The sequence below is a fragment of the Enhydra lutris genome, unplaced genomic scaffold (assembly GCF_002288905.1).
Source record: "Enhydra lutris kenyoni isolate GAN:26980312 unplaced genomic scaffold, ASM228890v2 scaffoldscaffold68, whole genome shotgun sequence".
Lineage (NCBI taxonomy): Eukaryota > Metazoa > Chordata > Mammalia > Carnivora > Mustelidae > Enhydra > Enhydra lutris.
Genome location: NW_019154152.1, coordinates 2,512,840 through 2,539,853, shown reverse-complemented (window position 1 = coordinate 2,539,853; position 27,014 = coordinate 2,512,840).

Here is a 27,014-nt window from a genome sequence, read left to right as displayed (position 1 = left end):
GGGGTGAGGGGGATGAACCCACTCAGCCAGGGCCCGAACCCACAGCCTGGTGCGGGCCTGTCTTACACAAATGTGACACAAACCACAGATGTAAATCCCTTCTTTGATCTAAACTTTTCTAGGAGACCCAAGGAGAGAAGTCCAAAGAAAGGTGAAATTACCTCTCATGATATATTTTATTTAGCCTAATATGCCAGTATCTTGTCATTTCAACATGGAATTGAAAGAAAAATCAGTAGTGAGATTAATTCTATGTGCTTTCCCCCCTGCACTACGCCTTTGAAATTCGGTGTGTGTTTCACGCTTGCAGCTCGAGTCCCTCCCCAGGCCCTGCTCCTGAGGAAGCCTGAAGTTGCTTCTCTGTCACTGAGTCACCAGTGTTTCCTGCGGCTCAGGCACATCACTTCCTCCTGGGGGTCTTGTTGTCCTGTTCTGCGAAACATGGGGCTGGGTGCCTGAGCTCTGCTGTTTCTTCCTGGAGGGAAGTTTTACTATTATAATTACTATCAAAAAATGAGACCTAACTGGTAGGGCTCTTCCCCGCTCTGCCTCCCCCGAGGGTTTTTGGGAGGTCGCTTCAGAGCTCAGGGATGTGCAGGCAGTGCTTTCCAGTGAGAGGGAAGTCAGTTATCCACGTCATGTCTCCCCCATCCCTGCTTTCTGAGGACTGCCGGAGGCCGTTCTGACTTCTTTACCGAGATCCCAGACTACTGAGGCCGCTGACTGCGGCTCCCCTGAAGGATTCCCTGGCCTTGTTCATGGTCCCCTTTTCTGGGTTTTGTATTCTCTTGTGGCGGGCTCCACTAACCTCTGGAGCAAGACAGAGCTCAGGGCTCCACTGAGTGCCCTGAAAGCAGCCTTCTTTGGTGCTGTGGGGAAATCGTGTGAGACTCAAGTCTGAACCCATAAGCCCCACCAGGCGCTTGCTGTCTGTGAGGGCCCCAGCTCTCCCACTGATGGAGCTCAGGACTCAGCTGCAGAAGCCCCACTCTGCATCCGCACATAACAGTTCGTCACCCACACGCCTGCTGGGCAGAGGGATAGTCCTCAAAGCATGAACAGATTTGCACCTGACTCCTTTCCTATACTGAGGGCCTAGACCGGTTACACTGGAGTTGATGGAGACCATCAGTCAATCCCTGCAGTTAATCAGTGGGGAAACTGAGGCCCAGAGAGGAGGAATGTTGCCAGGTCATGGGACCAGTTGGTGGCAGAGTCTCTTGACTCTCATCCTGGGCTCTCCCCTCCCCTCCCGGCACGCCCTCTCTACCACCAACCCATGCAGCTGGGTCCATCTGCTGCCTTTGCTGGTGGCTCTGCACTGGCCATGGACAGCCTTGGATAAAACCACTCAAACTCAGAAGCCCCTAGGGGTTTGACTCTGGGCCTGCTGGGTGGGGTGGGGGCTGTGCTGGACCCCCAAAGCCTCACCCCCGGCTGCTTCAGCTCCAGCCCCATGCTCCATACACGTTCTCCCTTTTTTAACCACCAGAGCCACCCCCCAGTGAAGCTCTCTCCCTCTCACAGACCTTGGTCCGCAGGCTGCTCCCTCTGCCTCTCTACGCGCAGCAAACTGTTACCCTTGGAGACCAGCTCAGAATCCCGTTCTCACCCTGTTTCCCAAAGTCACCCTGTTATGGCCGCCACCAGACTTCTGTCTGGCTTCTTCCCTGCATACCCAGAGCCTGGCACAGTTTAACAATGGAGGTGTGAATGAGCTCCTGGATTCTGGAATGTTCCCATTCCAGACTGGAACAGTGCAGGAGCAGCCTCCTTTTCCCCTCCCCCCAGGGCTGCCTGTCTCTCCTTCCCTCCCTTCCTTCCCTAAGGGCCCTTTCCCTGCAGGAAAGTGCCCCAGCAGGCCTAGGCAGGCGAGCAGGCAGTGCCCTTCAACCCAGCCTGGTGGGACCTGGGAAGTCCCTGTCTGCCCCGATAGTCCTGGCTCCTCCTGGAAAGCTTGTATGCAGCTGCACGCTGCAAGTGCCCACCAGGTGGCGCCAAAGTGATGCCAAGAATGGCATCCCTGATTCACTCGGGGGTTTCCCCCCCAGGGCCAGAGCCCACCTTAGGTCCTTTTGCTGTGACCTGTTCCTGAAGGTTCTGCTCATTACTGGGACCCTGTGCTCCATCAGGCTGGGTTCTGAGTCACTCTGTACGCCAGGCCCTGCTCGGACTATGTGGGGAATGAGGGACAGAATGCCATGCAAGGACTGGCAGGTTCCTGTGTACTTCCTCTGCGGGGATTTCCCATCACCACAATTTCAGTGTCCTAGGCTGGGAGCTGGCAGAGAACTTGACCATTATTAGATGCTGGTGTGCCTGAGATGGGTTACAAGTTTATGCAGATGTTGACTCTCGGGGTCCCGACCCTTGGGGTGGCTAGTGGAACCAGGAGGGTGGGACCCCTTGAGCCAGCTGCCTGTGGCAAGAAGCAGCTTCATTCATTGTAAAATTATTTTTTAAGACTTTATGTATTTATTAGAGGGAAAGAGAGAAAACAGGAGCAGGGAGAAGGGCAGAGGGGAGAGGGAGAAATAGACTTCCCGCTGAGCAGGGAGCCCAATGTGGGCTCGATCCTAGGGCTCTGAGATCACGACCTGAGCCAAAGGCAGATGCTCAGCTAACTGAGCCAGCCAGGCGTCCCCCATTGTAAAATTATTAATATTTTCTATACAGGTTTACCCCGCTTTTCAAACGTTCGAGTTACACCACTTGGCTTTCTTGGGAGCCTTGCGCTAGTGCTTGTTTTGCCCACTGAAAGAAAGCCAAAGAGGATTTTGGCTTTCATGGAGAAAGGCAAGAAGCAAACATTGTGTTGAGCATTTGCTTTACAGCAAGCCCTGGTAGAGGCAGTGTGTACCCCAAGCAGAGAGAGCAGCCCTGCCAGACTCCTTCCCCGGAAACGACGCTCAGCATCCCAGCATCAAGGCGCCGTAGCTTTGAACTGTGTGCATGAGCATTTGTGTTTTTTCTTGGTGTATTTTCTGTATCTGCTATCAAGATGTGCCCTAAGGTATAAGAGAGGTTGTGTGGGGGCCTGAGAGGTTATCTTGGGGGGCCTGAGTGTATAAATTAACGGCAATGCCTTCCTTGGTTTACACCATTTGGCTTGTGAAAGGTTTCATAGGAACACTCTGCTATTGGAGAGCAAACCTCTATTTACTCAGGATGAACATGGTTGGGCTATACCTCGGGCTGTACCGTCCAGTAGGGACACTAGCCACTCGCCACAGATGACTACTGAAATTAAAATGAGTTACAATCAAATAAAAAGCACAATCCACACTAGCCACTTTCCAGGTACTCGGTGGCCACACCAGCTAGCAGCTCCCACATCAGACAGCACCAGGATGAAGTTTTCCATCATTGCAGGAAGTTCTGTTGGATAGCACGAATCTAGAGCTTTCTCTCACCTCTCCTGCAGTTGGTGTGCTCTAGAATTTCATAAAGGTCTTGACTCTAGCGCACTCCCTTCCGTCGCTGCAGCTGTTGTAAAGGAACAGAGAAATGAAATCAGACCCACCTAGAATCAACCCCTGACTTTGCCATTGATTAGTTTTGCGGCCTCAGAGAAGTCACTGGGCCTCACTCAGCCTCTGTTTTCTCATCTGTGAAATGGGGACTGTATTCCCCTGCTCCCCTGGTTTCCAGGAGGATTACATGAGGCGGGCAGCGAGTCAGCAGACACAGAGCCTGGCGCGCAGCTTTAGGGCTGGCCATCCCCGACTCTAGCTCCGTCTTCTTTCAGCTGCTCCCCCACACAAGCCCTTATCTCTGGTCTCTCCTGTGTTTGGACCTGTGTCGGGTTCCACAGTTTATTCAAAGGAAGCACAGGGCTTAATTCTAGAAAGAGATTGCAGTCTAGGTGGGAGGGCAAGATAAGTGCATGAAGCAACCTGAAAACAATTCTGAGGCAATACACAGGACAGTGTGTGTAGGGCCAGGAGGTTCATGGGAGAGGCCTCATGGGGGCGGGGGGTTGGCGAACAGATGTGGTCTGCAAAGTAGTGTAGTGTGGGATGTGCACAGCCAATGGCAGATGGGTGGCATGCGAGGACGGTGCTGGGCCAGAGGAACAGCATGAGACAGGGCAGACGCAGAGGTGGGTGAGGGAGTGGCCCCGGGCTTACATGTGTGCCAGGGGCTGCCGAGCTGAGGCTTTTCTGGAGGGGGAGCCAGGAAGGTTTGCCAAGAAAATCCCTCCGCTCTCGGAAGCCTGGCTGAGTGGCTTGAGTTTGATGAAGCAGGTGGTTGCCAGGCAGGTGGGGCTCGGCACCGTGAAACAGGCAGGGCCTGGAGCAGGTCGAGCTGGCGGCACCGGTAGGAGGGTCTGGGGAGGGAGATTCTGAAGTCAAGGTGACTGTAGTGTGATGTGACACCAGAGACCTTTAACTGAGAGCTGTCCGCATACCCGGAGCTCAAATTGCTGGATCCTAACCTGTTCCCCAGAAAGGACACTCCGTTGGCTCGTACAAGTAGTCCAGGTGGCAGTGGGCAGTGGGTGGGCAGCAGGAGGGAGCAGGATGGAGGAAATGCATTCACAGCACATCCAAATCGGAGCCCCAGCTCAGCTGAGAAAAAGAACAGGAGGAGGGCTGAGACTGAAGGTAGCAGCAAGAGAGGAGGGAGGTGACTCCAGCCGGGCTCTGAGAAGCAGGGCTGGGTACACATTCACCATGCGGGAGCGTCTTTCCATTGGAGCACATGCCTGTATACCTACAAGCACAAGTGCAGGGTTGTAGCCCCCTCAATTTACACATGCATGCTAATTATACCCAGAATCATGCTAATCATACACTTAAAGAAACACGCATGTGCACATGTAGGCAAATGCACGTGGACGCACACATGTAGGTTACACACTAACACAGACGTGCATACACATGTGTTCTCCCCCCAGTCCGGCCTCTCCTAGGGCTGGAGCTGGGGCTGGCATTGGGTTCACGGCAACCAAGGAGCCGGGAAGAATCTGTCCTGCCTGGGCACCAAATCCATTGCTGATGGAGCCTTCTCCAGCCTTTGCTTGTAAACACTATTTATTTTGGAAAGCAACTTCTCTGTTTTCAAATAAAAAGTTGGGACATGTGGTATTGGATTTCCCTGATCTGACATTGACCTAGAAAAATGTGCTGGCAGGAACAGAAAATGCGCTGCCCCACTGTGCTGGCAGGCACGGGTGAGTTTCGCTCTCCTTGGCTTTGACTGCGAAGGTTAAGGTGTAAGCAAGGGGGTAGTGCTGTCTCCTTGTGCAAGCAGTGTTCTCCCTGCAGGGCTGGGGGAGGCTAAGGCCCGGGTCTGGGGGCTTCCTGCCGGCCTGTGTGCTCATGGTGTTGAAGAGCAGGCCGGCAGAATAAATCAAAAGTGACTGTGGAGGGGCAGCTGATCACGGGGGCCAGTGACAGGGGCCAGCAGGCAGAGTGAACAGCTCCGGCCCAGGCAAAACAGGTGTGGGGCCCAGCTAGGGGGATCCCCAGAGGCATCATCAGGGGACCGGGCGATGCAACTTCAGCTCTGGATGAGGTATGAAACAGGCTCCTGTTCCTTGAAGGAGGACAGGCTTCCAGAAGACAGAGCAGCCCCAACTGGTGAAGTTCAGGGTCTGCTACAGGCCTGCTGGGGGCCTGGGCCCTAGTTTTATAGAGTACAAAGCAGGAGCCCTGCATCGTGGTGGGGACATGAGCACCTACAGTCCTTTTAGGGGCACGGGGTCCTGATCTGATTGGCATCAAAGGAGGCTGAAGAAGCAACATGCAATCCATCGCCCCACAGAACCCCTAAGAATCCCTCAGCCGAGTGGGTGACTTCATTCTCTGCCTGTTTTCCTCATGGCCTCTTGTAAGGATGAAATGAGATCATAAATGTAATGTGCCCAGCCAGGGCCGGTGACACAATAAAACTCAGTAAATCTGAGATTACATCCTGGCTTCACCCCTTAACTCGCTGGGTAGACTAGGGCCACCTGCCTGCCTGTGCCTTAATTTCCTCATCTGTAGAAGGCTACTGGGTAATAATAAAATGTATTTTATGGAGCTGTTGGGGATCCGATGAGTTAATACACATAAGACATTGTGAAACGTGCCCGGCACTTCATATGCATGATTAGATGTTTATTTATAAATTAAATATTATTCTTAGTGATTTATTCATGCACGCATTCACTTATTCATTCAGCACGTATTTATGGAGGGCCCGCTACTTGTCAGATACTGTTCAGGCCCTGGGAATACAGTGGTGAGAAGAGACAAACTCCGTAGGTGGAATGATGTCTGTCCCACCCCCTGGACATCCATGTTCTAATCCTGGACCAGGTGCATGGGGGGTACTACATGTCGGGGGGAGAGGGAGGGCTTAAGGTTGCAAATCAGCTGGCCAGAAGATAGATTATCTTGGGGAATAGGGCGGGAGGGAGCAGGAGGCTCAACATAATCATGAGGGTCCTTCTAAGTACATGAGCAAGACAAGAGAGGCCAAGTCAGACATGTGAGGGCCAAGCAGAGGTCAGAGCGATGGGATTTCGGGCTTTGATGATGGAAGAGGGCCACGAGCCAAGGAGTGTGGGTGGCCTGTAGAAGCTGGAAAGGGGAAGGAGCTGGATTCTCCCCTGAAGCTTCCAGAAAAGAATGTGGCTCTGCCCCTGATTTTAGTCCAGTGAGCTCTCTGCCTTCCAGAACTGTAGGATAATAAATCTGTGTTGTTTTAAGCTGCTAAGTTTGTGGGAATTCGTTATAGCAGCAATAGGATGAGAACATAAATCCTTTCTCATAGAGCTTACATTCATCTAGGGGGAGCAGATAGTAAGGAAGTAAATAAGGAAATAAACATGGTGTGTGGGATGGGCATTTCCTCTTCTTTCTCTGGGGTGGTGAACCAGTGGCTGAGCGCAGATATAACTGCAGGGAGAAGGGGGCAGGACAGGGTGGAGGGAGCTTGTCAGGCTGCCGTTCCCCCTAGCCATGGGCACCTCCACCAGTCATGCCCCTCTGTGTGGCTGAAGGGCAAGAGCTGCTCTGGGCCAGTGCTTCCAGGCTTTGGTGGGAGACACAGCTGGGGCTCTGGGGTTCGGGACTCCGGGTGGGGAGCCACGGGCAGGCAGGGTGCAGGAGTGGGTGGGGCTGCTGCTGGAAGTCTGGGGCGATTAGCTGGCTCTCCGGGGGCCTGCTGATGAGGCACTGAGAATGAATGAAAATGTGGGATTTGTCCGAGTCAATCATGAGCAGAAGCTGGGCCAGGGGGTCGCCTCTGTGAGCCCCCCTCCAGGTTTTTGTAGTATAAGCTCTTGATTGAGCATAATGAGCAGCACCCAGAATCGGTTCTGGGTAGTTTTGCTGTAAACATCTTTGCCGCAGGCGTTTTCACTACATAACTAATTGACCTTAATGCTGTTTTGCAGTAAAAGATAAAATAATGGGCTGGCTAGTTACATCCCTCCACTGATGAACCCACGGCCTTGGCCTTTGGCAGAGCTCATGTATAGAAGCTGGTTGTCAGTTGGGTTTTATTTCTCCATGGACGAAGTTCTCACTTTTATGTTGGGTAGACCCTCCTCGGCCTCATTTCGCTCTGGGGTTTCTGTTACCCGCCGCCAACCATGGTCTGGAAGCGGACGGCCCTCCTTCTGCCATGCGGCCAGGCCAACGGCAGCCCAGCGCTCCACCGTGCCTAGGTCATTCCCGTCATTCTTGTCCTCACGGAAGCGTTTTATTCTCTCCTGTTATCGCAGGAAGAAGGGTGAGTGCAGGACAATAAGATATGTTGAGAGGGATGCACTCACATAACTTATTACAGCGTGTTGTTTTAACTGTTCATTTTATGCTTGGTAATTGTTAATCTCTTACTGTGCCACACTTAATGAATTCAAGTTATTCTAGGTGGGTATGTTTGGGAAAAAAAAAAACAGTCTATGTAGGGTTGGGTAGCATCAGCGGCTTCAGGCACTGGGGGTTCTTGGGGCTGTCCCCCCGCCCGGCAAAGGGGAAGGACTGTAAATCCCCGCTGGCCTTCATAGCGGTCTGTACCGTGACCAGAGCAGAGGCTGGTCTTTAAATGGTGGATGCTGGGGGTGCCTGAGTGGCTCAGTGGATTAAAGCCTCTGCCTTCGGCTCAGGTCATGATCCCAGGATCCTGGGATCGAGCCCCACATGGGCTCTCTGCTCGGCAGGGAGTCTGCTTCCTCCTCTCTCTCTCTCTCTCTGCCTGCCTCTTTGCCTACTTGTGATCTATCAAATAAATAAATAAAATCTTAAAAAAAAAATAAATGGATGCTCACAGCCGCATAGACCACTTGCTAGAAAGTCCCGTGACAAGCTTCCCGGACGTGTGAAACAGTGGAAGGCCAGACTGCAAGCTACACTGTCGCGGAAGAGAGGACACCCCAGGCCCCACGACAGCATAGCTCGGTCACAAATGCGTCAGAACCTCAGCCTTTCGTCCACACGCCGAGGACCAGCCGCCTGGTGGGAGGTTTCACAACACAGTACGGTGCTCGGGTGACAAGTGCGCATCCTAGGATTTGGGAAACTGCCTCCTCTCCTGATGAAGGAGGAAACGAATAATTTTATCAACTTTTTCGTGTTTCATCAAGTCTTTTTAAACGCCCCTCTTCCAGCTGTCGCTATTTTATCTTTTACGGCAGAATTGCCTTACGGCAAATCGGTTTTGCGGCCAAGACGCTTCCGGTGAGGATTCTCCTGAAGGAACACCAGCCGGGCCGAGAACTATTTCCTTTAGGAAGGTGGATCACACCGCTTGGCTTGCCTTTCGTCTTGCGCAGCTGCTTCCCAAAGCCTCCCTCTTTCATCTTTGAGGCCTTTAATTGGCAGGTGTGAGCCCAGAGAACGATCTCAGGAGATGGCTGAAGGCTGGGTTGAATTCTGGGTCTGCAGCTCGGCCCTGCATGAGTCCCTGACGTCGGCTCCATCCGGAGCGGACACTGAGCGGGTCTTGAGGACCCGCAACCTACCGCCAGGTGGGGGTTTGCTACTCAGCTGTAGACTTTTGAGGGAATGGTGCCTGGTGGCCTGTGTTCAGGAATTCACCCAAAGGGCATCATCCACTTGGTAGATTGACTGATTTATGTGACTGAGAGACCCTGGGTAGGTAGGTAGGTAGGGGGGAAGAGCTGTCCTTGACCTAAATTCGCAATGGCACTTGGGCCCGAGCATAAACTCTGCATACGTGTTTGCATCCACTATTGCTTGCCCTCCAGCTGCCCTTTGCGGTCTTGTTGATGGCCTTTGATGCCTGATGGCCTCTGATGCCTGATTCCCAGGCCCCTGAGACTTTGAACTTGACATGATTGCCTCACCTCACCAGGGGTGGGTGGAGAGGGGAAGACAGGGGACCGTGTGTGCTGTTGGCGCCAGGTGTGCCCCTGTGGTATGTGTGCACTTGGAGTTGGGGCTGCTGCATAGCAGGCAGAGCTGTGTTAGGTTAGGTGGGACTATACTAACTTGACCTTTCTTTTTTAACCTGAAGAAGAGGCATCCTTTCGTAATTTGCATGAAGGTGTCATAGGGGGCATCTAGGCGCTGCCCTGGCTCACAGAGATGCAGCCTTTACCCCACGATCTGTGTGGTGAGGCCTCACCATTTATGTCCCTGTATAAAATTTCATTTGTTTAGCAGGGAGGTCTTGATCTCTGGGTCAGCCTGGACTTGGATTCTTAATTCTTGTTACTCACCTAACCCTGAGGGTGGACCCAGCACTCTGCCCCTGCCTGGCGTCTGCTGTATCTGAGCTCGCTTCCTTTCACAGTCCTCAGCCGGGGGCAGAGGCGGTGTTTGCGCAGCCATGGATGAGCAGAAAACGGAGTTGAGAAAATACTTCAGAAGCCGGACCTAGGGAAGGGGTGGAGTCTAAAGTGGGACAGCCTTTCTGGGGAACAGTTCGGCCATATGGATGGATGGGCATCCTTTTGACACAGTGATCCCATTCTTGGGAATTTGGTGCTTAAGAGAGAATCAAAGATGTGTGCACAGATTTTGCCGAAGATGTTAGTTGAAACATTGTTTGTGCTAGCAGTAGTTGAAAATAACCCAGAAGTCCATCAAGAGAAGGAGTGACTGAATCACAGATGGTCCTCGACTCTCACACATAGGAGTGTTGCCAGAAATCCATCCAAATGTCACGTTTAAAACTTGGACAATAGCTTGTTTTGAAAAACTAACAATGGCTCTTAAAGTTAGGAGTAGATGTTAATATCCTTCCTTAATTTAAAAACCTATCGAATCATGGAATATGCTTACTAAGACACAGTCTTGAATAATATGTGTCTTAGTTTGGGTTTCCCCCAAGTAACACCTGAGACGACAGTTTGAATGCAGGTAGATGGGAAGCCAAGTTGGAGTACATGGAAATGGGAAATGCTGAGGGGGTATGGTGAGGCACTCATCGGGTTTGTTACGGTATGTCTCTAGATTTTGTATGTTTTCCCTGAATCTTGTTCTTTAACAATGGAACCTTCAGGTGGCAAGCCAGACCAGAGGGTGCTCATTGAAGAATGAAGACTTCCGACATGATTTCTGATCTTCATCACAGTTTGTTGATTATTACATCAACATTTCTACTTTCTGTGGGTTTTTATAAAATAGTAAGTACTAAATGCCATCTCCAAGTAAGTACAAGGAATAACAACAGTGGCTAACACAAGACATACGTGTGTTTACTTTATCCTCATGGCAGTGGTGTGGGGTTGGTGTTACTACTGTATTGGTAGTTTATGGGTAAGGAAATGGAGGCCCAGGGTGGTTAAGTAATTTGCTCAAGGACACACAGCCTTTTGGCAGCAAATATTGGCAGTCTTGCTCCAGAATTCATGCTCCTCATTAACCTACGTGGCGATGCCTGGGCAACTGCTAGAAATGGTCTCTCAGCTGACTGGTGAAAGCCTGAATATGGCATATGGAAGGGAGTGGAGGGGTGTTAGTACTAATGTGCAAAAACGTAGGTTTTTCCAATTTGAATATGTCAACAGTAGCGCAGTACAGAATGATTTATGGGTGTAATGGGGAGATTTTAATCTTAACTCAGATGGGCTTGAAACAGACATTTCACTATTTCCATTGCCTGAAATGAGTTTTATTGTAGACTCCTTTCACTGAATGAGGGAAATTAATCCCCGTAAGTACGGGGGCTGCCTCAACCCTTTCCTAAGGCCTGGGACGGTGTGTAGTGCCAGATATGGGTTGCAGTGAAGCGGTGGGAGGTTGTCTATACTGAGAGGGTCTCTTCACCACTGGGTCATTTGTCTACACCAGCTTCTCCATCCCAAGTCTCTCTGAGTCCACTGGCTCTGTGACAGTGATCCCATGCCCTCTCAGAGGCAAGGGCAAGGGCATCACTTGAATGCCCTTGGCTACAGTGAAAGCAAAGGCTGTTTCCCTCTGCTTTCTGATATCAGTCCCTACAACATGTGTGTGTGACAGTGTCCTTTTCCTCGCCCACCTCTACATGAAGGGACTCTGCTTGGGAAAGGGAGGGGACAAAGTGTGTAGGAGCCTCTCTTCCTGGCCTAGCCCTGCTATTTCTCTTTTTCTCCCATCAAAGAAGTTATTTTTTGTTTGTTTTGCTTTCAAGGGTGAGAAAAACAGCTCTGTCTAGCAACTGTATAGCTCCACATCTGGTTTATTATCCATCTCAGATTCTTTTCTATTCCTGCTCTTCTGGTTGTCTATTGTTGAATAAGAAACTACCCCATCAGTGAGTGATTTAAGACATACATACACATTTTATTTGGGTCTAGGGTTGCCAGGTAAACCATGATGAATATTTCACCTATATGTATTTTATGTTTAAATGTTAAAAACTTAAAATTTATCTTCAAATACTATACCTATAAAAACTGAATCCCAGTTAAATTTGAATTTTAGGTAAACAGTGTATTTTTAAAAATATGAGTATATCTCATGCAATATTGGGGACATACTTATACTAAAAAATTGTTTGTTGTCGATCTGAAATGCAGATTTAACTGGATGTCCTCTAATTTTATTTGCTAAATCTAGCATCCATATTTTGTTCTTTGGCGCAGTCTCATGGGTCAGGAATTTGAGTAGGGATTGGCAGGGGTAAAGCACGCCCTTCCATGGGGCCTCTTAACGCACGTGTCTGGTGCAAGGGCACTCCGCGGCCTCACACGCTCTCTTCATGTGAAGTCTCATTCTCCAGGGCTTTTCCATGCACTTAGGGATTCCCACATATGGAGGCTCTGAGACCTGGCTCCAGAAACAGGAAATAGGAGTTGTTAGCCTCTTAAGTCTTCGATCTTGCAACTGGGACAGTACCACTTCTGCCTTATTCTAATGGTAGAATCACAAAACCCACCTGGCTTCACTAGGAGGGTACATAGACCCGACCTCTTAATGGGAGCCATCATCTTTAATCTGCCCGCTCAAAGTTCTGATGTCATCTGTGTTTCTTACATTGTTCCTTTCGCCATCATCTTTAATCTGCCCGCTCAAAGTTCTCACGTCATCTGTGTTTCTTACATTGTTCCTTTCCTAAGGCCGTGATACCAGCTCCGTTCAGCTGCTATCTGATTGGGTGAAGGGTCCTAGAAAAAGAGGATGTTCAGAAGGGTATGGGAATCTTGGTTAATATTTCAATAGGTCATCCAACCAGACAATGAAGAAAATTGATACGCTTGAATATTATGTATAGGTGGTCCCCGACTTATAATGGCTTGACTGACAATTTTTAAAATTTTACAGTGGTGCAAAAGTGACACACATTCAGTAAGAAACATACTTTGAATTTCGATCTTTTCCTGAGCTGGTGAGATGTGGTACGATCCTCTCATGGTGCTGGGCAGTGGCATCATGAGGGTAGACAACTGAAACACTCAAAACCATTCTGTCATTCTACAGCCATTCTGTTTCTCACTTTGGGTACAGTGTTTACTCTAGGATGCCGGGTTGACACTTCATTATAAAATAGGCTTTGTGTTAGATGGTTTTGTCCCACTGTAGGCTAATGTTGTGAGCACATTGGAGGTAGGCCAGGCTAAGCTGTGATAGGTGTACAGGCATATCTCTTTATTGTGCTTTGCTTCATTGCACTTTGCAGAGAGCGTGGTTTCTTACAAATGGAAGGTTTGTGGCAATCCTGCATGGGGCACGTCTGTGAGCACCATTTTTCCAAGAGCATCTGCTCACTTCTTGTTTGTGCTTCGCATTTTAGTAACTCTCACAATATTTCAAACTTTTTAATTATTTTATTTTTTAAAATTATTGAGAGCAAGAGAATAAGCAGAAGGACATGGGAGGGGGGCAGAGCTAGAAGCAGACTCCCCGCTGAGCAGGAGCCTGACATGGGGCTTGATCTCAGGACTCTGGGATCATGACCTGAGCCAAAGGCAGACACTTGACTGACTGAGCCACCCAGGTGCCCCACTTTTCATTATGTGTTATAGTGATCTGTGATCAGTGATCTTTGATGTTACTGTTGTAACTGTTTTGGGGCACTGTGAGTTGCATACTATAAGGTGGTGAACTTAAATGCTGTGTATGTTCCAACTGCTCCACAAACTGGCCATTCCCCCTGATCTGTATCTCTCTCCTCAGGCCTCCCTATTCCCTGAGACACAACAGTATTGAAATTAGGCCAATTAATAACCATACAGTGGCCTCTAAGTGTTCAAGTCTCTCACTTTAAATCTGAAATTAGAAGTGATTAAGCTTAGTGAAGAAAGCATGTCAAAAGCTGAGAGGCCAAAAGCGAGGCTTCTTGTACCAAACAGTTAAGCTAAGTTGTGAATGCAAAAGAGAAGTTCTTGAAGGAAATTCAAGGTGTTGCTCCAGGGAATGTACAAACGATAAAGTGAAACAGCCTCAATGCTGATACAGAGAAAGTTGAAGTGGTCTAGATAGAGGATCGAACCAGCCACACCATTCCCTTAAGCCAGAGCCTAATCCAGAGCACAGTCCTAACCCCCTTCAATTCTGAAGAAGGCTGTGTGTGGTGAGGAAGCTGCAGAAGAAAAGTCCGAAGTTAGCAGAGGTTAGTTCGTGAGGTTTAAGGAAAGAAGTCATCTCTGTAACATTAAAGTGCAAGGTAAAGCAGCAAGTGCGGATACAGAAGCTGCAGGGAGTTATCCAGAAGATCTCAGAGAAGTCATGAAGGTGGCGGCACTAAACAACAGACATCCATAAACAACAGACGTCCAGTGTAGATGAGACAGCCTTCTCCTGGAAGAAGATGTCAGCTAGGACTTCCATAGCTAGAGAGGAGAAGTCCATGCCTGGCTTCAAAGGACAGACTGACTTTCTTGTTAGGGTCAAATGCAGCTGATGATTTTGAGTTAAAGTCATTGCTCATGGAACATTCTGAAAATCTGGGACCCTTAGGAATTAGGTCCAGTATATTCCACCTATGCTCAACCAAGAGAACAACAAAGTCTGCATGATAACGTATCTGTTTGCAGCATGATTTATGAATATTTTAAGCTCACTGAATTTTCGGTATTTGAGATCTGTTCAGAAAAAAGCTTCCTTTAAAAGTATTACTGCTCTTGACAATGCACCTGGTCACCCAAAAGCTCAGATGGAGATGGATATCGAGATGAATACTGTTTGCATGACTGTTGACACAGCATCCGTTCAGTAGCCCATAGATCAAGTAGTTTCAACTTTCAGGTCTCATTTAAGAAACATGTTGTACATGGGGCGCCTGGGTGGCTCAGTGGGTTAAGCCTCTGCCTTCAGCTCAGGTCATGATCCCAGGGTCCTGGGATTGAGCCCCGCATCAGGCTCTCTGCTCAGCGGGGAGCCTGCTTCCTCCTCTCCTCTCTGCCTCTCTGCCTACTTGTGATCTCTCTGTCAAATAAATAAAAATCTTAAAAAAAAAAAAAACATGTTGTACAGCTATAGCTGCCATAAATAGTGATTCCACTGATGGATTTGGGCAACATCAACTGGAAACCTCTGGAAAGGACTCACCATTCTAGATGCTATTAATAATGGAAGTCAATATAATAATAATAAACAATAACGAAGTCAGAATATCCGCATTAACAGGAGTTTGGAAGAAGCTGATTTTGACTCTCATGGATGGCATTTGAGGAGAGACTTTAGTGGAGGAGATAACTGCAGATTGGAGGAAAAGCAAGATAGCAAGAATGAGAAGTGGAGCCTGAAGATGGGACTGAATTGCTACAGTCTCAGGATAAAACTGTCATGGATGACGAGTTGCTTCCTAAGAAGAAGAAAAGGCTTTCTTGAGATGGAATCTGCTCCTGCAGGGGCTATGAAGATGGTTGAAGTGACAACAGACGATTTAGAATATCACATAAACTGGGGCGCCTGGGTGGCTCAGTGGGTTAAGCCTCTGCCTTCGGCTCAGGTCATGATCCCAGGGTCCTGGTATCAAGCCCCGCATCGGGCTCTCTGCTCAGCAGGAAGCCTGCTTCCCCTCCTCCCTCTCTCTCTCCCTGCCTGCCTCTCTCCCTACTTGTGATCTCTCTCTCTGTCGAATAAATAAATAAAATCTTAAAAAAAAAATCACATAAACTGAGTTGATAAAGCAGAAGCAGAGTTTGAGAGGATTGACTCCAATTTTGAGAAATTCACGGTGGGTGAAATGCTATCCCATAGCGTCTCATGCCACAGAGAAATTGTTTGCGGGAAGAAGTCACTGGATGGAGCAAACGTCATTGTTGTCTTATTTTAAGAAATTGTCACAGTCACCCCAACCTTCAGTAGCCACCACCTGATCAGTCAGCAGCCATCCACATAGGGACAAGACCTTCCACAAGCGAAAAGATGATGACTCGCAGGAAGCTCAAATGACAGCATTTTTTTTTTTTTTTGGAAGAAAGTATTTTTTTTTTTTTAAAGATTTTATTTATTTATTTGACAGAGATCACAAGCAGGCAGAGAGGCAGGCAGAGAGAGAGGAGGAAGCAGGCTCCCTGCTGAGCAGAGAGCCCGATGCGGGGCTCGCTCCCAGGACCCTGAGATCATGACCTGAGCCGAAGGCAGTGGCTTAATCCACTGCGCCACCCAGGCACCCCTGGAAGAAAGTATTTTTAAACTAAGATATCTGCTGAGTTCCCCAGCCACACACACACACACGTAGTGCTATTGCTTACTAATAAACCACAGTACAGTAGAAACAAACAGGACAACCAAAACACTCATTCAACTCACTTCACTGTGATGCTGACTTTACTGCAGTGCTCTGGAACCGAACCTACGGTATCTCTTGACGTGTGCCTGCATTTTGACTTAGAGTATTTCAACTTAGGATGGGTGTATTGGGATGTCACCCATGGTAGGTCAGGGACTATCTGTAATGATTCAGAAAGATACTCATAAAATGTGAAGTGTAAAAATCAAGTTGCAACACTGTGTTTACAGTATGAAGTTTAAAAAAAGTTACTGTATAAATATTGGATAGCTCTGTGCAATTAGTGGTTAGTGGTTTATCTGTAAAAGGTGTGATTCTGACACCTTTTAAGCTTTCTGTTTATCTGTGTTTTTGGCATTTTATAAAATGAATATATGTCACATTTACTTTGGGAATAAAAAGGTTATCATAAAACAAAACATAAGCCACTGTCCTCTGAATTATTAACCTGTTTATTACCTGTGTAAATTTTGTTGAGCATGAACTAGTTACTATTCTGGTCTTTGGGGATTCTGCTGTGAACAAGGCAGATGCGGTCTCCTCGAGCCTTTAGAGAGGACATGGTCCCACCAACACTTTGATTTTGGATTTCTAGCCTCTATGAGTCCAGAGAATCAATTTCTTTGTTTTAAGTCACCCAGGTTGTGATATTTGTTATGATGGCCCTAGGGCATGAATGTACCCCTTTTATTCCTTGAATTTTATTAACCAATGATGTAGATTTCCATTTTGGAAATAGATAGTCTAATTGTCTCCCACTTTGCAGGTGGGGAAACAGATTCTGTGGAGATGTGTAGCTTATCCCGGACTCCATAGAGTATGGTGTCTGTAGCAGAGCCAGGACTCAAACCCTGCTCTCCCTGGCGTTTAGGCTGTCACCATGATTCCCAACTTAGAGAACTAGGTTTCTAGCAGGTTTTTTTGAAGTTTTTCCTTTTTTTTTTGGTAAGTTTTTATTTAAATTACAATTAGCACACAGTGTAATATTAGTTTCAGGTGATGATACGGTAATTGATAACACCTGGTGCTTATCACAAGTGCTCTCCTTAATCCCCATCACCTCCCCATTGGTGACCATCAGTTTGTTCTCTATAGTTAAGAGTCTGTTTCTTGGTTTGCCTCTCTGTATTTTCCACTGTGTTCGTTTTGTTTCTTAAGTTCCATGTTTGAGTGAAATCATATGGTGTGTGTCCAGCAGTTTCTATGAAGTTTCATGCATCTGTTTCTAAGGTCATTGCTACCTTCCCTGCCTGTCACCTGCAGTGACACAGAAACCAGCCCCTGGGGGACTGCTCCTTGATAGGAGCCCCTGCTCCTCTTGGCTAATGAGGTGTCCTCTGTTGTAAGACCAATGAGTCCCAGTGGCGATGAATGGACTTAGACAGCTGTTTTTCAGGGGTGCTCACTGCCCCTTCTCTCTGCAGCACCTGATAGGCCCTCTGCATCATTTACTGAGGTCAGGGTGTTCCCCTCACTCAGGAAACCACAGCCCCTCCTCTGACCAGGAGAGGAAAGGCCTGCCATTGCTTTCTTTAGATGAGGGTTTTTGTTTTTTTTTTAAAGATTTTATTTATTTATTTATTTGACAGAGATCACAAGCAGGCAGAGAGGCAGGTAGAGAGAGAGGAAGGGAAGCAGGCTCCCCACTGAGCAGAGAGCCCGACGTGGGGTTCGATCCCAGGACCCTGGGATCATGACCTGAGCCCAAGGCAGAGGGTTTAATCTGAGCCACCCAGGCGCCCCTAGATGAGGTTTTTGAATTTTTTTTTTTTCTGGATTTTAAAATGAATACACATTTTTTGAAAAAAAATCAGAAAACATAAAGGACAAAGAAAACAAAAATTACTTACTGAATTACCAACTGTTTACTATTTCTAAATGTCCAGAAGGAAAAAAAAAATTATATGTAACTGGTTATGTTACGTGTATAGACACATACATTCCTGGAACAAATTCAACTATTTAAAAAAAAACATATGGACTCTTTGTAGCCTAAGCATCTCCCCAGGTTGTCAGAAATTCTTTGTGACTGCCATTCTCAACAGCTGTGCCCTGCTAGGCAGATCACCCCTTAATAATCATGTATTATCTGCTACTGTGCATTCAGATTGCTTCTAGTTTTTCATTAACTTAAAACACTGTTATGAGCATACTTGCTATATCTTTGTGTACATTTCTGATTATGCCCTTGACATGAACTTCCTGGGTCCAAGGTTACAGGCATAACTTTCTTTACAGCTTTATTGGAGTGTGATGTACACAACATGAAATCCACCCGCTGTGAGTGTATAATTCAGTAATTTTTAGTAAATGTATGCAATCATGCAACCATCCCTGTGGGTCAGTTTTAGAACATATTTATCACCCCAGTACATGTCCTCCCTTTCCCTTGCTGTCAGACTTCCATTGCAGCCCCAGACAGTGCTGATCTATCTCTATGGATTTCCCTTTTCTGACATTTCGTATAAACAGAATCACACAATATATAGTTTTTGTGTGGTTTCTTTCACTTAGGATACTGTTTTTGTGGTCCATTGATGTAGCATGAATCGGGACATAGTTCCTTTTTGTTGCTGAATAGTGTCGTATGGATGTGTTTATCCATTCACCTATCCATGGAAATCCAGACTTTTCCCAGTTTTTGCTTTGAGTATTTGCCTACAAGTCTTTGTGTGGATGTGTTTGCATTTCTTTGGGGTAGATACCTAGGAGTGGGTCATAAGGCAAGTTTATATTTAATTTTTTAAAAAACTGCCATACTGTTTCCAAAGTAGCTGCCATGTGTCACATGTCCACCAGCAGTGTATGAAGGTCACACTTGTTTCCCATCCTTGTCAACACTTGCCGTTTCAGTTCTATAGCCCTTCTAATAGGCGTGTACCGGTATCTCTTTGTGGTTTGGAGTCTCACCTTCCTAATGACTAATGACATTGAACATCTTTTCTTGTGCTTATCAGCTACTTGTGTCTCTTCTTTGGAGAAATGTCTAGTCAGATCTTTTGCTCATTTTTAAATTGGGTTAGTGTCTTCTCGTTGTTTTTCATATATGGTGGTAATGTGTCCTTTATTAGATACATGATTTGGAAGTCTTTTCTCCCAGCCTGGGGCTTGTCTTTCCTATTTCTTTAATGATGTTTATTGAAGAATAAGAGTTTTTCATTTTGATAAAGTCCAGTTTTGGGGGAGGGTTACCCTTTTTGGTGACTTGTTTCAGAAAGCTTTGCCTAATGTAAGGTCACAAAGATTTTCTCCTGTGTTTTCCTCTAGAAGTTTTTTTTAAAATATAATTTGAAATTGATTTTTTTTCATTTTGAATATAGCCTGTGGTAATATAAAAAAAAAGAAAATAGAGATAAGCAAATGGAAGAAAATCGAGATCACTCATGATTCCACTGGTGAGAAATAAACCACTATTAATGTTCTGTTACATATGTCCGTATTAGTTACCTATCGCTACATAACAAACTATCCCCAAAACATAATAGCTTAAAATGGTCCACATTTATTATCTCAGAGTTTCAATGGATCAGGAATCTGGGAGTACTTTTCTGGGTGCTTTCGTCTCAGAATCACTGGCAAGGCTGTGGTCAAGGTGTCAGTGGGGCAGTAGTCATCCTAAGACACGACTGGGAGAGAAGGTGTTTCCAAGCTCCCCCATGTGGCTGTTGTCAGGCCTCAAGTCCTCGCTCGCTGGACTTGGAGGTTGGAGACGTCAGTTCCTTGCCATATGGGGTTCTCCAGAGGGTGACTGGCAACATGGCAGCTGGCTTCCCTGAGGGCAAGAGAAAGAGAGCAGGTGCTCAAATAGAAGTTAGTCTTTATGTAACCTGGTCTTGGAAGTGACATTCCATCATTTTGTGCTTTGATCTGTTCATAGAGGTGAGTCACCAGGTCCACCTCCCTCTAGAGGGGAGGGGATTACACAAACACATAATTATCAGGAGGTGGGGATCATTGGGGACCATCTTGGAAGGCTGCTACAATGTCCTTTTTTTTTTTTTTTTTTTTAAGATTTTATTTATTTATTTGACAGAGATCACAAGTAGGCAGAGAGGCAGACAGATAGAGAGAGAGGAGGAAGCAGGCTCCCTGCAGAGCAGAGAGCCCAATGTGAGGCTCGATCCCAGGACACCGGGATCATGACCTGAGCCGAAGGCAGAGGCTTTAACCCACTGAGCCACCCAGGTGCCCCACAATGTCCTTCTTGCTCATTTTCTATTTTTCTAATAAAGTAGGTGGCAACTCTTTACCCGTGGAATATACAAACGTAGGAGCTCCTTTCTAGATCCTAGACTCTACTGGGTTGGCATTTCCATGGTTGGGAACTGCTCCCCCTCCCGCCCAGCCCTCTGGAAGGCTGTCTTGTAAAAACTCTACAGGTCATTCTAATGGGAGCCAGGGTTGAAGATCACTGGCAAATTTAAATGTAAGTGGATGTGTCTTGTATGGATTACAACTGTGCATATTGCTTAGAACGACATTTTTCCCCTCAAATAGTCTGGAATACAAATGTGGCTTCAGTTCCCAGGGTGAGGCCACCATTTCCGTTCCTCTACTCCTCAGGGAACTGTGTTTGAGGGTCGCTTTGCTGGCAGAGCCCCAGCAACCTGGCCTGATAATCATGACCTTCGCTTCTGGGGACTTCAGAGTCGCCGAACAGGTGGCAGAGGCTGCCTGCCCATGTGTTTGGCTCCGGAGCAGCTCCAACATCAATCCATCAGCCCACAGGACACTTTTAGATGCAAGTCTGCTGGTGTGGGGACTTTATGAGAACAGGAATCCCTGGCTGTGAAATTGCTGGCATTTCATGATGTGAGAGAAGATTTACAAGCTCATGCTGTGCTGGCTCTAAATCCTGGCCCAGCAATTATGTAATCAAGCCTGGGAAGCAGGCAGAATGTGAGGAGGTAGCAGGTGGGGGACAGGGAAAGCTACCACTCCACTGTGCTTGGGACCACTGGCTCTAGCCATGTACCCAGAGGGGCTTGGTTTAGGGTTCCTTTGGGGGAGGAGTCACACCGTAGTCCTTAGTGAACGAACGGGCATGTAGCATTATGTAAGGTCATGGGCTCAAAATGGAAGACTTTCAAAGCCCCCACCCCCACCCCCGGTGCTCCTTTAACACCTTTCTTGCTAAGAGGCCATTCTGCTTCTGCTCAGTATTCACCTGTACTACCCAGTGCAAAGGAGACATCTGCCACACGCTCTCCCATAACCGTATTTATTGAATTATTTATTTATTTATTGCATAATCTTATCTCTACTGAATATATATTTTTGGCTTTTTTTTTTTTTTTAGTTGTTTTGTTACTTGTCTTCCTCACTAAAATATAAACTCCCTGACAGCAGGAACCTTGTCTGTTTGACACTCAAGTTATTGCTGGACCTTAATACCTATGTGTTCACAGAGTAAATGAATGAATGGGTATTTGGATACTTCTAAGGGTGGGGAACTCACTATCTTACTTGATTATTGGCGCTTCCTCAGCTTGCTGCCATCTTCCTCCATGTGACCTTTCACTGTCCTCCCTTGTAGGACTTCTCCGAATAAGCCCACTCCTTTCCCCCACTGGAGCTGGAGTCTAGAGGTTTGAAAACAGTGGCCACCCCCATGCTTTCTGAGATGAGCGTTACTCTTTCTTGTGCCCTTCCCTCACATGTCAGTGCCATCTTAGTTCCCCTCCTCTGAAGAGCGCTGGTGCGTCCTCAGTGAGTTAGGTTTACTTGGCAGTTTGCAGAATTTGAGACCCCCCTCCCCCAACAAACATTCAGATCACGTCTTCATGCTCCAGGTTTCTAGGTAGGAAGACAGTTAGTGGGTCTAACTGAATATTGATGCTTTTAACCAGTCCTCATTCTGCTTTGCCCCAAATTTCCAGGGAACAGAATCCAAAAGAAGAGGCCCTTGAATTTGGGGTTTCCAAATGTTTCTACTGATTTCATCATCCCATAACTCTTAGGACCAGGGTGAAGGGTATAGTGCTGAAGGCAGTGTGTACCGTGTGGTCCCACCCACCAGAGGAGAAGGGGACCAGCCCTCTGTCCTTCATGGGCAGTGCTCATCTCGGGGAGGGATAGGGAAGGAAGGGGGCTCAGACTGCTAGGAGATGCTACCAGAATCTGAGGTGAAGGGCTAGAGCATTTGAAAATGGACAATTTTCTTATTATTCTTATAATTTAATTGACAAGTCAAAGTTCAGCACCATTCTTTTGCCTGGTGGGGAGATAAAGCAAAGTGCACAGGTGTGTCAGGAAGCTGGCTGGCACTCTGCCCCCATTCGCTCGACTCCTTCAAGCTTGGGGCAGACTCACCACACTGCCATCGAGCTTGATAGGCCCATCCTGACTGCCCTCCTCCCATTGGTAGACATGGTCCTTCTGGTCCCAGGTGCAGGTCCCCACTCTGACTCTTGGTTGGGTGCTCTAAGGAGCCCCGCAGGGAACCACATGGAGGGGCTTGAGAAGCCAGCAGGTGCCCAGGAAGGGAAGGGCCAGAGGCTGTATTGTGGTATCTGGTTCCCATCAGCCACTGCTCTGGGCTAGGCCTCGGGCTTGTCCCCGGTCCCTCAAGATGGGCCTGAGGAGGGGGGCATTTGGGTGAAGTACACAAGATTTCTGGGTGCTGTTCTGTAGGTGACAAGGAACAGAGGGAAGCATGGATCATAGATCATTTTGTTCATCCCATGTCCACTCACTCGTTCACACGTGTTCTGGGTCAGCTGCAGCCAGGTTGGGTGCTGGCTCCTTCTCTCACTCTTCCTCTTCCAGCAGCCCCATCTCCTTCTTGAAGTATAGGATATTTCTAAATAAAACATTGAGCAATAAAAATGAAGGGCCTAGAAAAAGCCAATTATGTATAAATACTACTTATTTTTAAACATTTTTTTAAAGACTTTATTTATTTATTTGTTAGAGAGAGAGAGATAGAGCATGAGCACAGGCAGACAGAGTGGTAGGCAGAGGCAGAGGGAGAAGCAGGCTCCCCACTGAGCAAGGAGCCGGATGTGGGACTCGATCCCAGGACGCTGGGATCATGACCTGAGCCGAAGGCAGCCGCTTAACCAACTGAGCCACCCAGGCGTCCCTTTATTTTTAAACATTTTTAAATGATAAAATACCATAATTAGAGTTTTATAGAAAATTCCACATTCTTAATCAATCTCCAGTCTCATAAGATGCCCCCAACTCATTTCTCAGTGCAAGTGTATGCATTTCATTGTCATTCTGAAAATCATAGCTTGACATATTTTACAGGGAGGAAAGGGTTTGGGCAACAGCTTTATTAAGGAAAAGAACAGAGGTTCAACATCCCCAGAACCCTGGTTGGGCTGCTGGGATTCAGGGAATGGTCAACATCACTTAGAAAAGGCGGCTTCCAATTACGCACTGTCCCAAAGCAAACAATGAACAAAAACTTTAACGGGCTGGTTAGGCTTATGAAGAGCTGCATATTCTGCCCCGTGGAAGAGAGAAGGCCCCAGTCTGGGCAGGTGAGGTATCCATTTCAGCAGGAGAGCCACGAGATGGGAGGAGTGGGTGAGAGCCCTTTCTACCACCAGTCCACCCCCTGCCCCCGATATCCGGACTCCCTCTGCTCAGTGCTCCACAGGTAAGGCAGGACCCCACACAGAGGTGCATCCAGATGTTCTCTGAGAGCTGCTGACCACTACTATTGCTGCTGATACACAATCAGTGTATCACATATCTGATGAACATGCTGGGGGACAATGACCCTCAGTTTACCAGCTCTCACTAGTTTCTGAATTCTGATTTAGAAGCAAACCTGTTGGTGCCTCAGTCTCCCCACCTCTAACACAGGCGGTCACATGGTGATGAGCCCTGGGAAGCTCACAGCAGTTACTGTTGTGTAAACAATGAGTGGTTCAAAGTGTTCTGAGGGCCCTTGTGCTGTTCCAGCAGGTCTGTGTCACCGAGCCTATGAAATCTGAGGCCCATGAGTTAAGGAAGAGGGGAGCACATGTTCCTGCTGCCCGGGGGCTGGGGGTGAGTACCCCGCTGTGCACACTGTGTACCCTGGCTTTGCAGCTCCCTGCTTCACTCACTGCCAGCCAAGGTCAGCGTTTTCGCCCCTGGTAACATTTATAGCTTTAATTGTGGCACTGAGGGTCACTGTGCTTCCCTCTTCTGGTCTATTTCAGTAGGAGCCTCCAGGTCAAGAGGAATGGGATCTGACAGTTGTGGTGTGCAGCTGGAATCCTCCAGCAGGTGTCTGAGCACATGGACTAGGCTCCACTCAGATGCCATCTGCCATGAAAGGCCGGCAGTGTGCTCTTGGGGCTGACTTTCTAATCTTGCTGAGTCTCCATCCCCCATCACTAAAGTGGGGATTAAAAGGGCCTACCACACAGGATTGTTCTTCAGCTGAACTATATGTAAAGAGCAGGGCATAAAGCTTGGCACAGAATTGTGCTTGGTCAATGAGAGTGTCCTTTTCTCAGTGGGTCCTTCCTGGTGTGAGCAGCCCAGGCCAGTCTGGGACAAGCTGCCTTCTTTTGCAATCCTGGGCACCATAGTGGGGCCACTTGTTGGCTGGGCTTCCAGAATCTTCCATGTCTTTTTGTGCCACAGGGAATAGGGGTTCCTCAGGACTCTCTTTGCACCCAATCCTGATGATTGGGGTTCCTCAATTGCATCCAATCTCCCATAAGGTATCACAGGTAAGAAACTGCTCTGGGGTTGCAGGTTCTCTCCAACTTCTCTTGCAGTGTTTGTGGAACCAGGGCTGGGGGCCCCCAGGCTCTGTTCATGGATAATTGCAGGAACCCTAAGTTTTATTGTGGCCAGTCACATGGTCCTCTAGATGTGGGATCCTTTAGTCATTTGCCCAGAAGGGCCATTTTGGAAAATAGGTCACATTTCCAAGACCACAGGATCTTATTGACCACCCCTTCCTCTGACTCCCCATCATGTGCATATCCATGTGCACGCACATGGTGCGCGCGCGCACACACACACACACACACACACACTCTGCTTCTCAGCCCATGAAATTCGTAGCTATAGTTGTTTGATCACTGGGCTCTTGTTCTTGTCTGCCTGGTTTTGGTTTTATTGGTCCTGCAGGGTTTTGGGTAAATTGTCTTGTCTTCTTTTGAAAGTGAACATCATATAATGAATCAATGTCAAAGTCCCCCCCCCCCCCCAAATTAACTTGTGTTGCCAAGTTAACTAGCTTCTGTGCGGTCTCAGAAACCAAGCTTTTCTGGTAATCTCTGTTTATTGAAGAGTTCTGGAGATTACACTGGGTTAAAATATACTTTTTACCATTTGCAGTTATGTGTTTTAATAAGGATTCCTCAATATTGTGCAGTCCATACAAAACAGAAATAAGTCCAATTTCTTTCTTCTTGCCTGCAGCTGAGAGGCATAATCCCTGATTTTGTTTTTGTTTATCAAGTAATCTTCTTGTTCATATAGAGTCTATGTTAAGATCAACTTACTGCAATAAGTTAATGTTATATTTATTTATAGAATTGAATTCCTTATAAAGTTTATGAAATACATTTATACAAATTCTTTTATTTTTATTTATTTTTTAAAAAGATTTTATTTATTTATTTGACAGAGATTACAAGTAGGCAGAGAGGCAGGCAGAGAAAGAGGAGGAAGCAGGCTCCCTGTAGAGCAGAGAGCCTGATGTGGGGCTCAATCCCAGGACTCTGAGATCATGATCTGAGCCGAAGGCGGAGGCTTTAACGCACTGAGCCACCCAGGTGCCCCATACAAATTCTTTTAAAGTACATTTCTGTGCTTGTGTATTGTCAGTGTAGGCAAGTGCTGTAACAAACAATCCTAAATGTCAATGTCTTAATTTATGTGAGAATACAGTATGGGTCAGCAGGGGTACTGTTCCACAGTCATTCAGGAACCCTGGTGTTTTCCCCCAAGTAGCTCCATCTTCTTCTGGGTCTTTGGAATCCTCTTCACTTAGCTCATGGATGGGAAAAGTAGGAGCCTTTTGGGAGTTCTGTGGCCAGCCCTGTAAATGGGTTTGTATAGGGCAGGCCTGTGGTTGTGCCCATCACTTTATCACTTATGCTTATACCCCATTGGCTAGAACTCAACTGCATGTTCATCATGCATGAATACAAGGAAAGGATGTGTGAGTCTAGTAGGAAAAAAAGCTGAATAATTGGTGAGAAGTGGAAGTTTCTGCTATCAATATATAATCTCACCCAAATGTGAGGTCCATGAAAGAGCTCTTGGCAGGCAGAATGATGACCTCCTAAAGACGTCCATGTCCTAGTCCCCAGAACCTGGGAATATGTTACCTTATATGCAGAAGGGGCTTTGCAGATGTGATTAAGAAACTTGATATGGGGAGATTTTTCCCAGACAGTCTGATGGGCCCACTGTGATCCCAAGGGTCCTTATAAGTAAGTGGAAGAGAGTCAGGAGAGTCAGAGATTTGAAGAGGCTGCACCAATGGCTTTGAAGATGGAGGGAGGGGCTATGAGGCCTGGAATATAGGCAGTCTCTAGAAGCTGGAGAAGGAAGGGACTCTCTAGGCCCTCCAGAAGGAAAGCAGCCCTGGGGACACCTTGATTTTAGCCCAGTGAAACCTACTGTAGGTTTCTGATCTCCAAGACTTTGAGATAATACAGTTGTATTGTTTCAAGCCACCAAGTGTGTGGCGGTGTCTTTTTTTTTTTTTTTTTAAGATTTATTTATTTATTTATTTGGCAGACAGAGATCACAAATAGGCAGAGAGGCAGGCAGAGAGAGAGGAGGAAGCAGGCTCCCTGCAGAGCAGAGAACCCGATGTGGGGCTCGATCCCAGGACCCTGGGATCATGTCCTGAGCCGAAGGCAGAGGCCTTAACCCACTGAGCCACCCAGGTGCCCTGGTGTCTTAAAGAACAATAGGAAGTG